Below are 13100 nucleotides of genomic sequence, written 5' to 3'. Positions count from 1 at the left end.
TAACATATATGGAAGGTTTTTGGAAACCGTACACATTTGAGTATGATTACAATTAGGGCTATTTTCATCAACTTTATTTCTGGGCCCATCAGCTTCGGTTCTCTAGAGAGAAGATGCCATTTAATTCTCCCAGATCAAATATTTAACAAACACAACACTGAATTCACCCAGTCTTGCCTACTTAGCATGCGCTCCGTATTTTTAGTTGCCAAGTGTAAAACCACAGAGATTTACCACCTTGGCTGATGTGAGACTGGGATGGCTTCTCTGATTTGGGGACTATACACTCGTTGTCATGGCCTCGAACACAGTACCTGGTGCCTGACTGTCTGGGGTTGATCCCCGGCTCTGCCCTTGGGCAAGCTGCCCCACTCCTCTGTGCCCACTGTGGTCGAATGAAAGGAAGAGCAGAATTACCACATGGAGCTGCTGGGAAGATCCGACGTGTGGTGGGACGGGGTCGGAAATGTAACCACATCCTCCATCATGGCCGGGATTGCCGTCTTTTACCACGAATGTCTGCATTTCTGCTGGTTGGGCAAGAATGTACTTATTTTCAGTAGAGTATGTTACATATATTGAAATGGGTTTCTTACTGTTATTTGTACATCAATAGATGAATGTTTTAAAAATGTTTGCCTTGATTTCTAAGATGATAATTTTTGTTGACATAATTCACATACACAAAGGCTCTTGCGGGAGGGGGTCTTCAATCATTTTTAAGAGGGTGAAAGGTCCTGAGATGAAGAAGTTTGAGAAACAACATAGACTGGGCAGTTATAATGTAATAGGCACGGTAGCACTTGGAGTGCCTCTTGGGTACCTGGGATCAGACTGGAGTGGGGTTTCTGGACCTCACTCTGTAGGAGGGCCCGGTGATCCTGGCCAGACAAGGAGGCTTCCATGATTGCAGCTGAGCAGGCCGGACACTGGAGAGGGGGCAGGTCCGACACCCACCCCAGCATACCACTAAGTCAGTGACTTCCAAAACTGCTGTGGGTTGACTGCCCTCCGGAAGCCAGAGGCTGACCCAATAGTTGCTGCACTACTTCATGGGTCATTAATCTCGCTTGTGTCAGGACAAGTGCTTGGCTTGAGTCCACGTGCTTGTCTGCTCTGGGAGTTGCTTTATTGTCTCTTTACTTTGGCCCCAAAGAACACCATTCTGCTAATTAAAATGGCCTTTGTTCTAAAGGCCTCTGAAGAGGGCACACACAGAGTTATGCCACAGACCCAGATGATCCCGCCTCCTAATAGTGCCCTTCTTAGGAATGAATGAGGATAAAACTTTTCTAAGTATGGACTAGGTGCAGGGCATGGTGTCCCGATGTTTTCATGTGGAGTTAAGAATGTAGGTGTTAGAGTCAGTTCTAGCAAGTGGTATGTTAGCTGTGTGACCTTGGGCAAGTCACTGCACCTCTCTGGTTCTCAGTGTCTGTAGCTGTATGATGAATGTACTCATCACACGGACCCTTAAAAAAACCATGGTAAGAATGGAGAATGAGGCTCCCATCTGAGGGTGCTTAGCATGCACTGGCTGGGGCATAGTAAGCCCCACTCATCAGTACCCGATACCATCACTGGTAATAGATGATTGCCACTCTCTTCACAAACCTTCCCAGTAATCCCATGTGTAAGGAACAAGGAACACAAGGCTCAGAGAGATGGAATTAATATCCAAGGTCACAAAGCCATGAAGAAACAGTGCTGGGATTTGAACCCATTCTGCCTGAATCCTAAGCATAGATTCACGGGCAGCCATGGCTGGCATGGGGTGAACTGAATCCAGTTGCTTAGAGAACAGCGTGCTTGGAAACTTCGGCTATTTCCATCTGAGATCTCATTTTCCCTTGTTTTCACCTTGAGGTGAGTTGCTAATATTTGATAGGAAACCTGAGGAATGAAAATGAACAAAAATGGGAAACACAGGATTTGTCTAATCATTTTGTCTCCACTGCTTATTTCTCTGCCCCTGAGTGGCGAGAAGGGGGTTTGTAGACTGTCATTGTGGTTTGAGCAGTGGTCCTGTTGCAAACAGCTTTAAAATGACCCAATGATATTTCATTAAAAACTTTTTTTTTCCTGGAGAATATCAATTGTAAGGACAGGTTTTTTTTTTTTTATTTAAAAAAAGCCCTATTTTGATTTGCAGTGGGTGAAGGGATGATATTATAGGAGCCAGGTGTGGAGTGAATGAAGGAGGGAAGTGTGGGAAATGAGGCCTGGGAGGGACGATGACACGAACATTTCTATAATCGAGCTGCTGAATTAAGGAATCAGAAAAATGCCCCAATTATGGTAGCAAATGGAGGGAACAGAGAAGAGCCATGAAACTTACCTTGAAAATGAACAAGGTAGAGGGAAATTTAACACTTTCCAGATCAAGGACTTCCATCTATTCAGAGAGAAAAAGCTGCTTTTATCTCCGTGATAGGCCTTGGAGATAAGGTGTGTGTGTGTAAGAGAGAGAGAAGCGGTAACACACAGAGACAGAGAACACAGAGGTGTCCGTGCGTCTCCCAGCTCTCCCGTCCATCCTACAACCCCCTTTTCCTGCCCATCGAAGCCCTCCACGTGAGAGAGTCCGGGGACCACCCTCAGTTTGGAGACCCCTAACCCTTGTCTTCCGATTGGGGAATCCCGTCTGGGTGCCCAGTCTGTATCTACGGGCTGGGCTCCTGCCGGGGAAGTGAACACACGCCCGCCCACTACCTGGGGGAGGGGCTGTAGTAGACAGGTCTGGGTGAGGGGCCCGGGGGTCTGAGTCCACTCCCAGATCTTCTGGGGCTTGCCGAGTGTTCCTGAACAAACTTATTCAACCGCTCTGGGCCTCAGTTTTCCCACCTGTAAAATGGAAAGAATCGTGTCTCTCCCTCCTACCTCTCAGGGCTGGCGTGAGACTTAAATGAGATCATGGCTCTGAGGAGGCTTCAAGAAAGTTTTTAAAATGTATATGCGAGTGAGAAACCCCTAATTTTTTTATTTGTGGGGGTCAAGGCCCGCTCTGTTACATTTCCTGGATAATACTCCAATTTCCCTCTTAACTGTGAGGAGTCATTGTGGCCAGAAAAAGGATCATCGTGTTTTCAGGCTTCAGGAGAAAAAAACATTCAGCAAATTTACGTCTTATTCTGTTCTAGAGGAACACGGGGTTATGAAACTCAATGGGGAGAAGAATGGTAATGATAATATAATAATAATGATAATAAAAAAGGAAAAACAAAGCCACTCAGATCAACTAAGATAAGGTGGAGCTGAGGAAAAGACTGTGTGATTTCTTTTCTCCCCCACAAGCTTCCTCCCCGTCACTGTCTTCTGAATGGGCAGGTTATGGACGTAACCCCCTGTTTCCATCATGCCTGGGCACCCCGCCTTCCTCTTTGTCTTGAGATGGATTCTGAAAGGAAACAGCTCAATAGGACCCCTCCTCATCTTCTTTCTGTGCTCAGAAAAGAAGCCCGGGGAATGGACCACTTGGAAGGAAACACCACCACCAGGCATACCTGCCAGGAGCCAGTCATCACCCTCATCGGGCCTGTGGGTGACCCCTTGATGACTGCTTACTACGTCAAGGGGTTGACCAGGAGTGGATTCCTGTGCGCATCTCCTTAACGCCTTGCCTGGAATTGACAAGAAACAGGAAACGGAATTGCTTCATGAGCCCGAATCTTCTAGATTCAATGGCAAAACTGCAACCAGCCCAGATCCAGGAGCCTCTGTGACCCCACGGGTGTACCAAGCAAAGGTGCCCTCATCCAGGTGGCCCCCTGCATTCAGTCCTCACACACCTGCTCTGGCAGATGAGTTTCGTCCACACCCCAGCTTGATGGGTGGAGCCTGGAAGCATCATGGCCACAAGGAAGGCTTGTGGGATCTGCAGGCAGAGGCATGAGGCTGGAATCCTGCCCAGGGCTCGCCGTGTGACCTCCTGCAACCGATGGGTCTCAATTTTGCCATCTGCAAAGTGAAGCAGTTTCCACCTTGTTTTCCAGAGTAGAGGGAATGTGTGTGTCGAGATGCCTTGCCTTGTCTAGGAAGTTGAAAAAAATAAAAATGTGGAATCTGGCTACCATTGACTCATTTCCCAAGGGCCTCTGGGAGGTCTAATAACTTGTCCAGGGAAATAGGGCCAAAGTTGGGTTTGAAGCCGGACATTTAGACTAGACTCCAAGGTTCTTTAAATTAGATGTGTATCCTGTGTTGAAGCAAGGACAGTAACATTTCCTTGGAGAAGTGACCTTCTTCCTGTCCCTTGATACCTCTTGGGTTCTCAGCACATCCCACCTTCCCCAGAGAACACTTTGTTTGTAAAAGACATGTTCTGCCTGCCTTGTCAGCCAAACTTGCCCGACCAGAGCCCCATCTAAAGGGAGTTCCTCCTTCAGACAGCTCTCATCGCATCCAGTGCAGAGCCACGGTTAACAATCAGTGTCAAATTCACAGGACCTCAGGAACCAGGCAGGTGTGATGATTGACAGGCAGTTAGATAGGAGGCAGGAGAGGGCACTGCAGTCTGGGGCAAGTCCTTATTATTTAAATTAGTTCTCCCAATTTAAAATGTAAAAAGGAATTGCCCCAAATTAAAAATTATTTTTAAAATTTAAAATTATGATTGAAATAAATGATTACATTTAAACATTAAATTTAAATATATTTAAATAAGTTATTACATTTACTATTTACACTGATTATCCCAACTAAAATAAAAAAAAATATTTAATAGGGATAAAATATGCCTTGGGGCTCCATGTGGCTCAAAGACCACGCGTAACTTTTGCTTTAGTTCAGCTTCTACGCATTCAGCAGGGGAAAATATGATTTGCCTCTGGCCACAGTGTTGATAAAGTGCCCCAGTTGTTTTCAGAGCCACATTTCTCTGCCCCCAAGGTGTAATTCACACTATTATGTTAATGACTGACCAAACCTGTGTGTTACTCTTAGAAATGTAAGTCACAGTAGAAATGTGTTCATTGTGACACTATGTTGAGAGACATTTGGGCATAGAGCAGCTACTTGGCCCATGCCATGCTAAGGGCTCATCTCCACAGCATACGCTTATCTCTAAGGAGGAAAGGGCATCCTCACTGTTCGCAGGAAGTGGTGATGCTCATCAGCTCCTGTTTGTTTGGGGGCAAGAGAGGCTTCTGGGGCCCAGGACTCAGTCCTAGGGGAACAGCCACCCAGCCGTCTCCAGCTCGTGGGCTTTCCCTCTGCACAGGAGCTGACTTGGTAATGAATGCAAAGTAATGCTCCTTGTCATATTTTCTTATGCTTTCTGCAAGAGCGAAGGAAGCATCGTGCACTTTATTTGAATTCCATGACCTTTGCAAACACATGCCTGCTTATTTTGTTCTGTTGCAGAGGGAAATGTGAAAATCCACGTGATATGGGAGGAATACGTGAGACCCCCGAAGTTTTCCGTGGTTATGGCTTGGTGATGTTTGTGCAAGGAGGCCATACAATGTTTCCAGAGTGCTGGCTTGTGCAACACACAGGTTTTGAGGAACCTCTATATTCCCATTTCAAAAACGGGTAGAAAAATAATATGATGATCAGAATTAATATAAAGATTAAACCAGAAAATGCAGCCTGAGTGCCCTGCTTGGTGGCTCACCGCATAGTAAGTGTTCTTACTTAATAAAGGGCGATGTTATGATTCAGCCTTGGGGAAAGTGGCATGTTGTGCAGGGTGGCAAACTGTGGCCCTTGGGCCAAATGACATAAATAGAGTTTCATTGGAAAAAAGCCATGCCCTTTCATGTAGCTGCTCTAAATGGCTGCTTCTCTGCTGTAATGATGGCATCGGTCTGTTGCAAAAATAATGTACTCTCTGGCCCTTTGCAGAAAAAGCTTGATGACCTCTGCTCTAGTGGAATCAGACAGAGCTGGGTTCCTAGTTATAGAACAGGTTGCTTTGCTTCTCTGAGCCTTAGTTTTGCCATCTCTAAAATGAGGGTAACAATTGAACCTTCTTATGAGGATGCTGTGCAGAGGGGACAGTACAGTCTCTGGTACTCAAAGGTCAGTTCCCTTTCTCCCCCGTGTCTGCACCTCTTGGCCTCAGAATGAGGTGCCTTGGGATCCCAGTTTCTCTTCAGAGTCTGCAGCAGACCAGGCCAAGGCTGCTGTCTGGACAGCAGGGTAAGAGCTGTCATTTACAGGGTGGGGGCCAGGAGCCGGGTCTCCTGCTTAACACTTGACCTGCCTGGGTGGTGGGTACATTATCATTCCTCTTCTACAGATAAAAAAATTGGAGGACAGTTCAAGCTAGATTGTGGCAAAGCTGGGATCTGAACCTGGGCCCCCCTGACTGCAGAGGCCACACGCTGATAAACCTCTGCTCTATGGTAGCTCTTGCGGGGAGGCTGCCCAAGGAAGCTGAAGCCAGAATGGGAATTTGACATGGAATGTCAGCGTGGGAAAGGAGCTTGCGTATTACAAGTGGGTCCAATCCACCCATGACAGATGTGAAGACTGAGTCTCAAAGGGCAAAGGCATCTGTCTAAGGGGCGTTAGAGGCAGAGCAGGGCCTACCACTCGGCCCTGGCTATAGGCTGCTCCCCCTGAACCCTGTCTAGCTCACTGCTTTGCCTCTCACCACCCGGCCGAGACCAGCTCTCTGCTCCAGGCAGATGGGGTTCCTCTCAGCTCCCTGGGAGTGCCTTTCCCTCACCTCCATGCCTTCAGTAGATGGACCCCTCTGTCCATTTCTCTTGCTTCCCCTGCTGATTGCTGTTCCCCTTTGTGGTGTCTCCTATGCATCACTACCTCAGGAAAGCCTTCCTGAGCCCCAGCCTCAGTCGGGCACCTCCTCCAGGCAGCTGCAGCCCCTGTGCTTCCCACATTTTGTGTTATGACCTATCTCCCCCATGACGATGGAGCTCAACCAATGTTTGTTGAATGAATACATGACTGAGTGAATGAAGGAATGCTGCCTGGAGAGCCCTCACAGGGAGAGGAGGAGGGCGCTGTCGGCAAGCCAACAGGAATTCAGGAAATAGGGATTGTTGCCTCTCTGTCTTTCATTCCTGCAGTTCCTCCCTCACGCCTCCCTCCTCCCTCCATGGAAGGGGCACTGGGGAGCAAGTCAGAGGACCTGGCTTCACGTGCGAGCCCTGCCACTGGCCCTCATGAAACCCCACACTGTGCCCTCCTCTCCTGAGGCCAGGGTCTCCTTAGTGATGAACCTCAGTGAAGGCCAGCTTGCAAACTGCTGAGGTCCCTGTAATAGCTGGGGTACATGAGAATCAGCCACATGCTCCATCCACAAATGCGTGCAGGAGGTTTCCTGAAGGATAACCAGAATTCTGGACTCTCTTCTCCTGCTCTCTGATCAAGGCCTGTCTGAGGATTTAGGGCCATTTTCCCAGAGGTATTTTCTAGAATTCTCTAAGACAGTATGTGAGGAGTAAACACACTTCATGGCCAAAGGTTGGTACTGAGCTAACACGCTTGGTCAAAAGCTGGCCCAGGTGCCAGGCTGGTGAGCGCTCAGCCAGGCGTCAGCACTAATGACATCAGACTGCAGGCAGACACCTGCAGACAGGACTGGGTAGCTGGACTGTGGTTCCATGGGGTGTCCTGGCCATTTACTGACCGTGTGATCTCAACAAGTTACCTAGCTTCTCCGTGACTCAGTTTCCTCCTCTGTTAAATAGGGATGGTATTGAGAGCATTGTCATGAGGATTAAATGAATTACTATTTTGAAAATTCTCAGAGTACTTCCCGAGAGACAACAAGCTCCTTAGAGGGTTTGTAAATGAGTGAGTTTTCCAATGTGGGTAAAAACACTTTGCTTAAGTGGGAGGATTAGAGTGTAAGGACTGTGAGGGTAGGGGCTTTTGCTCACTCTGCCCAGGGTGGTGTTTGTGCTTGGTTGCCGTAGTGCTAGCCATGCCTGCATTTAGCACTCGCACTTAGTAGGCCCATGAATTGTGTTGGATTGAATGAATGAGTGTAACTGATGCCAGTAAATGACCGTATATAAACTCTATTTAAACAAATACAAAGAGGCTTTTCATGAAAACATATTGAGCATGCCCTATAAGTCTTAAGAGGCCATATTAGGAAAAATGATGGCATTTGTGGGTAATAAAGGCAGCAAGCACTTTTATAGTGCTTACTAGATTCTAGGCACTTTACACAAATTGACCTACTTAATCTCCACAACAATCTACGATTACTCTCGTTTGGCAGCTGCAGAGACGGAGTTCCAGAGAGGCTGAGTAACCTGCCCTAGGTCCCACAGTAGGAAAGCTGGCGGAGGCAAGATTCGAACTTGAACAATGACTGCAGAGGCCATGCATTTAACCAGTACATGTTATACTCGCTCTTTCAAGGCACGGCGGAGGAAAACGCGGCTGTGAACAAAACAACAAAGAACGACCGCATAAAAAAACACCATTTCCTACAAAAACATCTCAAGGGAAATGTTGAAAAACTGTGAAGTCCCTCTTGCCTTGGGGGCACATCATCTCAGAGCGCTGGGAGAGGCTCCTCCCCGCTCGGGTCCTCAGTTTCCTGGTCTGGAACATGGGGAGGAGATGCCCTCCAACACCCTTTCTACCCGGGGTCCTGGATTTCTGTGCGGACCCTCAGCTGCCTGTTGCACAGCTGGGAGCCGGGAGCTGCCATTAAATCCAGGTCACGTGGGCCAGAACGCGCTGCTCATTTTCCAGCAGGACCTGCTTCCCCACGGGCTTCCAACATGCCCAGCAAAACGGAAACCAGAGAGACTGAACGCTTTTATCAAAGGAGCAGCTCTGGAGGTGCTGGGAGGCTGTGAAGGCTCAGGAAGGCAAATCAAAGGCAAACTTTGAGCAAACACTTTGTGAAGCAAAAGAAAATCCCATCATGCTCGCAACCGTGTGCTCGGCTCAATGGAAGGTAATTGACTTGGAACACAGCGAGGCTGTGTCTGCTCATGTCTCCACGCTGAAAAAACAGACCAAGAAGGGAAGTCAGACAAATACCTAGGCAACCTGTTTGTCAGATAATTGGCATCAAAATGTTGCTTTTCCCTACCTCTTGAATTATTTGGGCGCTTTAAGAAAATCCTCCATTCTCAGATTTTATGTGGAAACACATTTGCGAAGAGAGATTCACACTTTCCTTCTGTCACCTGTGTGTCTGTCTAGCCACACACACACACACACACACACACACACACACACACACACACACCAGCGATGTCTCCTATGGTTACTTCTCTATGAAGCCATTCTTGACTCTCCTCCAGGTCTAATTAGGTACTGACTTCTTTGTACTTTTATCTTACCTTCCTATGAAGGATCACAAACTCAGACCCTCCAGATGCCAAGGAGACACCATAAATAAGCCTAGCAGGTAATAGGCCAGGGCAATAGGGAGTGGTGGAGACTGAGGCAAAGTGAAGAATTGAGTCCTTCCAGAAAAGGGTGGTGCAACTTGGCTCCAAATGATGGTTATTGTATGAAATCCAGGCCTGTTCTTGCCAGATATTCTCATTTTTCCTGGGGAGCTCTAAATCTAGATTTTCATGTGAAACTTCCTGATGACAATGGGCCACAAATTCAGTTTTCATGAGGGCTTCAAAATGCACTGGTTGGGCTGGATTTGACTCAAAGAGTCCACCTGTTGGAAATCCCTCCCCCCAGTGACTATGTTTCCATCACAGCCCTTGGCACCCCTCATTGTACTGATTTATGTATCTATTCCTTCTCCGCACAAATGGCTTGTAACCCTCTTGAGGGGAGGACTGTGGCTTAGTCATCACAGGATTGGCATGCAAAAGGGGCATACCAAATGTTTATTGAATGAATGCTTACATTCCCCTCCCTCTATAGCAGCTGAAAAACGAATACATAATAGCTTTTAATTAAAAAGATACAAGATGAAATATGCATGAGAATCCTATTCTATAACAGGAGGCAGCATATTAAGGAGAAAGAGTTTCAAGTTATGTTTGCCAGCGATGCTCCCAAAAGACTAAAAAAGTTTTCTGGGCATGCAGTCTCGGCTGGTGAAATCTTGTTCTCAATTCTGCATTGCGACTACTGCTCCCTCTGTTTGGATAGTTCTCAAAGAACAAGCAAAGAAAGGTTGCTTGTGAAAATAGGTTACCAGCCTGTCCATTACAGAGATCCCCTGGAGAGGAATCCAAACACCCCTCAGCTCACCACACCGCCATCATTCGGACTGTTACTCCCCAGCGATGTCTTCTCACAACAATGAGGGAATAATACTAATTACAAACTGCCTCCAATAAGAACTATGGTGCAGCAGACTGAAGGCTTAACCACTGGCTTTACAATCAGATGGTGTGGAATCCGTGATTTGGCACAACTATCGAGGTGATCCAGAGCCAGAGACTAAACCTCTCTGACCTCAGTTTCCTTTTATGAAAAATGTGCATAACAATGTCTACCTTATAGTTGTGTTGCTGAGGGTTGGGAATAGCATATGTGAAGGGCTTGGCATATAACAGATGCTGAATAAATGACAAGCCTCCATCATCTAAGGAGATGGCTTCTAAACATCTTTTAAGCAACAGAATTCCTTTTCAGATTAAGTCATACCCAGAATCTTGACATGGGAAATAGAGCAAAGGAATGAGTGTGGGTAGGAACCCAAATCTTTCCCGCTCTCAGGCTTGGCTTCCTTCATCCCTTGGGGGAAGGTCTGCAGACCCTTGGGACTCTAAGGAACACAGTTTCAAAGCCATGGATTATTCTGTCTCTTTCCAAGAGTTCCAGGTGGGTGTGTGACTTCCTCAGTGCGCACAATGGTCTTCAAAGGAACCAGGGCCCAAACCAGTATTGAGGAATTAACAGAATGGAGATTAAAAGCAATGGCTTTGGGATCTCTCTAGCCTGGGTTCTATCCTGGATCCATTCCTGCTGCTTGTGTGACAGTGAGTCAACTCTCCCTCTGTGAAACTCAGTTTTCCTCTCTGTAAAATGCAGACAATGATGAGTACCAAACTTTCAGGGCCATTATGAGAAATAAGTAACATACATAAAAACACCAAGCAGGGTACTTGGCACAGAGTTGACACTATACCAAAATTAACAATAAAAATGATCAAGTCATTGTAACCATGTTAATGACGATGCCTTGAAGCCTATCTAGAAGTTCACAGAGCACAGAGTGCTTTAATAGTCACTTCATCTTCAAAACCACCAATGAGGTAGTGATAATCACTATTCCTCCCATTGTACAGACAAAAAAAAGAAGGATGTAGTCATTTGCTGCAGGTCACATGAGTAGTAGGATGGTGGAGGGAGATTTAGCTTTATCCTCTGGCAAGGGTCAACTGACCTGACACTCTGACTTACTGCCTTAGAGCCCCACCCCCATCTGTCTGGATTGAAATACTTTCCACAAAAACATCCTGGATCACAAATGGCTGATACATGGCATACATAGCGCCACTCTCCACTTCCATGCCCATGGCAGACATTACTAATCAATCGCCACACTTTTCCACTGAGCCTTAAGATCCTTCTCCATATAGGGCTATTGTGAATGGACAGCCATTTACAACAGACTGGTGTTAGGCCCAGGAGCAGCAACTCTTTGCGTATATGCCACCCTCACCCCCACCCCCCGTGCTCATCCTGGGCAGTCGTGAGCCCAGGAACCTGGGCTGTTCGGCCTCACTGATTACACAGGGCTCCGTGTTGGTCGCCTCCCTTGAACATCTCCCTTTGTCCTCTGGCTCTCTGCCCAGAAATGCCTGAGAAAAGGAACAGCTATTATTACAGAAAAAGCCATTTGTGCTTAAAAATCCTTTATCTAGGTGTTGAATCACATAATTAGGAGTCCTTTCCAATAAGATTTAACACCCTCACTTGCATTGGCCACCACTGTCCACACTGTCCCCACCTCCCAGCTGAATTCAGCTCTCTGCTCACTGCCTGTCCCTAGCGATTTCCTTGTACTTGAATTAGATGCTGATGAGAGCCTGCTTGTCCCATATAGGCACCCCCCGCTGAGGACAGGAGGAGAAGGAGAATTATTCATGACCCCTTGAGCGCCAGGAGCTTTGTCTTAAAGACACAAGGGCTGGGGGATCAGACACGCACTTCTCATTGTGTGGTTGCTGTTTCGTTTCCTCCTTCCCTGATGTTCACAGTTTTCCTTTTTTTTTTTTCCTTTGGTTTGTTAGGGGAAAAATATGATATGCTGGTGCAGAACAAACTCAACAGTCACTTTGGGATCAGAATGTATGCAGCTCAATTCACAATTACAGAGCTGTCACAGAGCTGACAGTTCTGTCATATTGCTGGAAGCTACAAACACCTCCCCCAAACCCCCTCAAGGTGTCTAGGTGTGTAAATGTGTGTGTGTGTCAGAGAGAGAGAAAGAGAGAGAGAGAGAGAGAGAGAGAGAGAGAGAGAGAGAGAGAGAGAAAGAGAGAGCACCCATTGTTACAATCACTGCTTTGCATTCAACCTTAATATTCTTAACCTTTTACCTTCTACACACTCATCTGGCAATACCTGAACCCAGGGCTGGCCTTTTGCACATCTGTGGCTACGTAGATTCACGTGGCTGGAGAAAATCCCCAGCCATTTTTCACTTTAATTCACGCTGGCTCACCTCACCACCCGATTGCATTTCCACAACCCCAGCTGCTTGACGACTTTCATGACCCTCTCTGTGGCCCTCCGACTCTGGCTCCTCAGCCCCTGTCAGCACCTTGCTTCCTTCCCCCTGAGAAGACAAGGGTGTCCCTGTGCTGTGCTCCTGCCGCCGCCACACCTGCCAACCTTGCCCGGGAGGCCCTGTGCACCTGCCCGCTGCCTGCTCCCCTGGGCCTGTCAGCACTGCCCAGCCCCTCCCTGGGCCCTGGGGTGGTGGGCCTCCACCGCACTGAGCGCATCACCGGGGCAGCTGGTCTCCCTCCCCTGCAAGTTTTCTCAGTCCACTGGGCCATTCCCATCAGCAAGCCAACTTGCGCCACCAGCTCCCTTCTTAAACCAAACAAAAATAAGAGCAATCAAAAACTTCCCCGACCCTGCATCCCGCCCCAGCCACCATCTGCTCCCTTTAGAAAGCAAATTAGTCAGTGTGTTGTCCAGATTCCTCTAGTTCTCTCTGCCCCATCCTCCCATGA

The sequence above is a fragment of the Manis javanica genome, chromosome 15, assembly GCF_040802235.1.
Source record: "Manis javanica isolate MJ-LG chromosome 15, MJ_LKY, whole genome shotgun sequence".
Taxonomy (NCBI): Eukaryota; Metazoa; Chordata; class Mammalia; order Pholidota; family Manidae; genus Manis; species Manis javanica.
The sequence above is the reverse complement of the archived record's forward strand: the minus strand, read 5'-3'. Positions refer to the sequence as shown.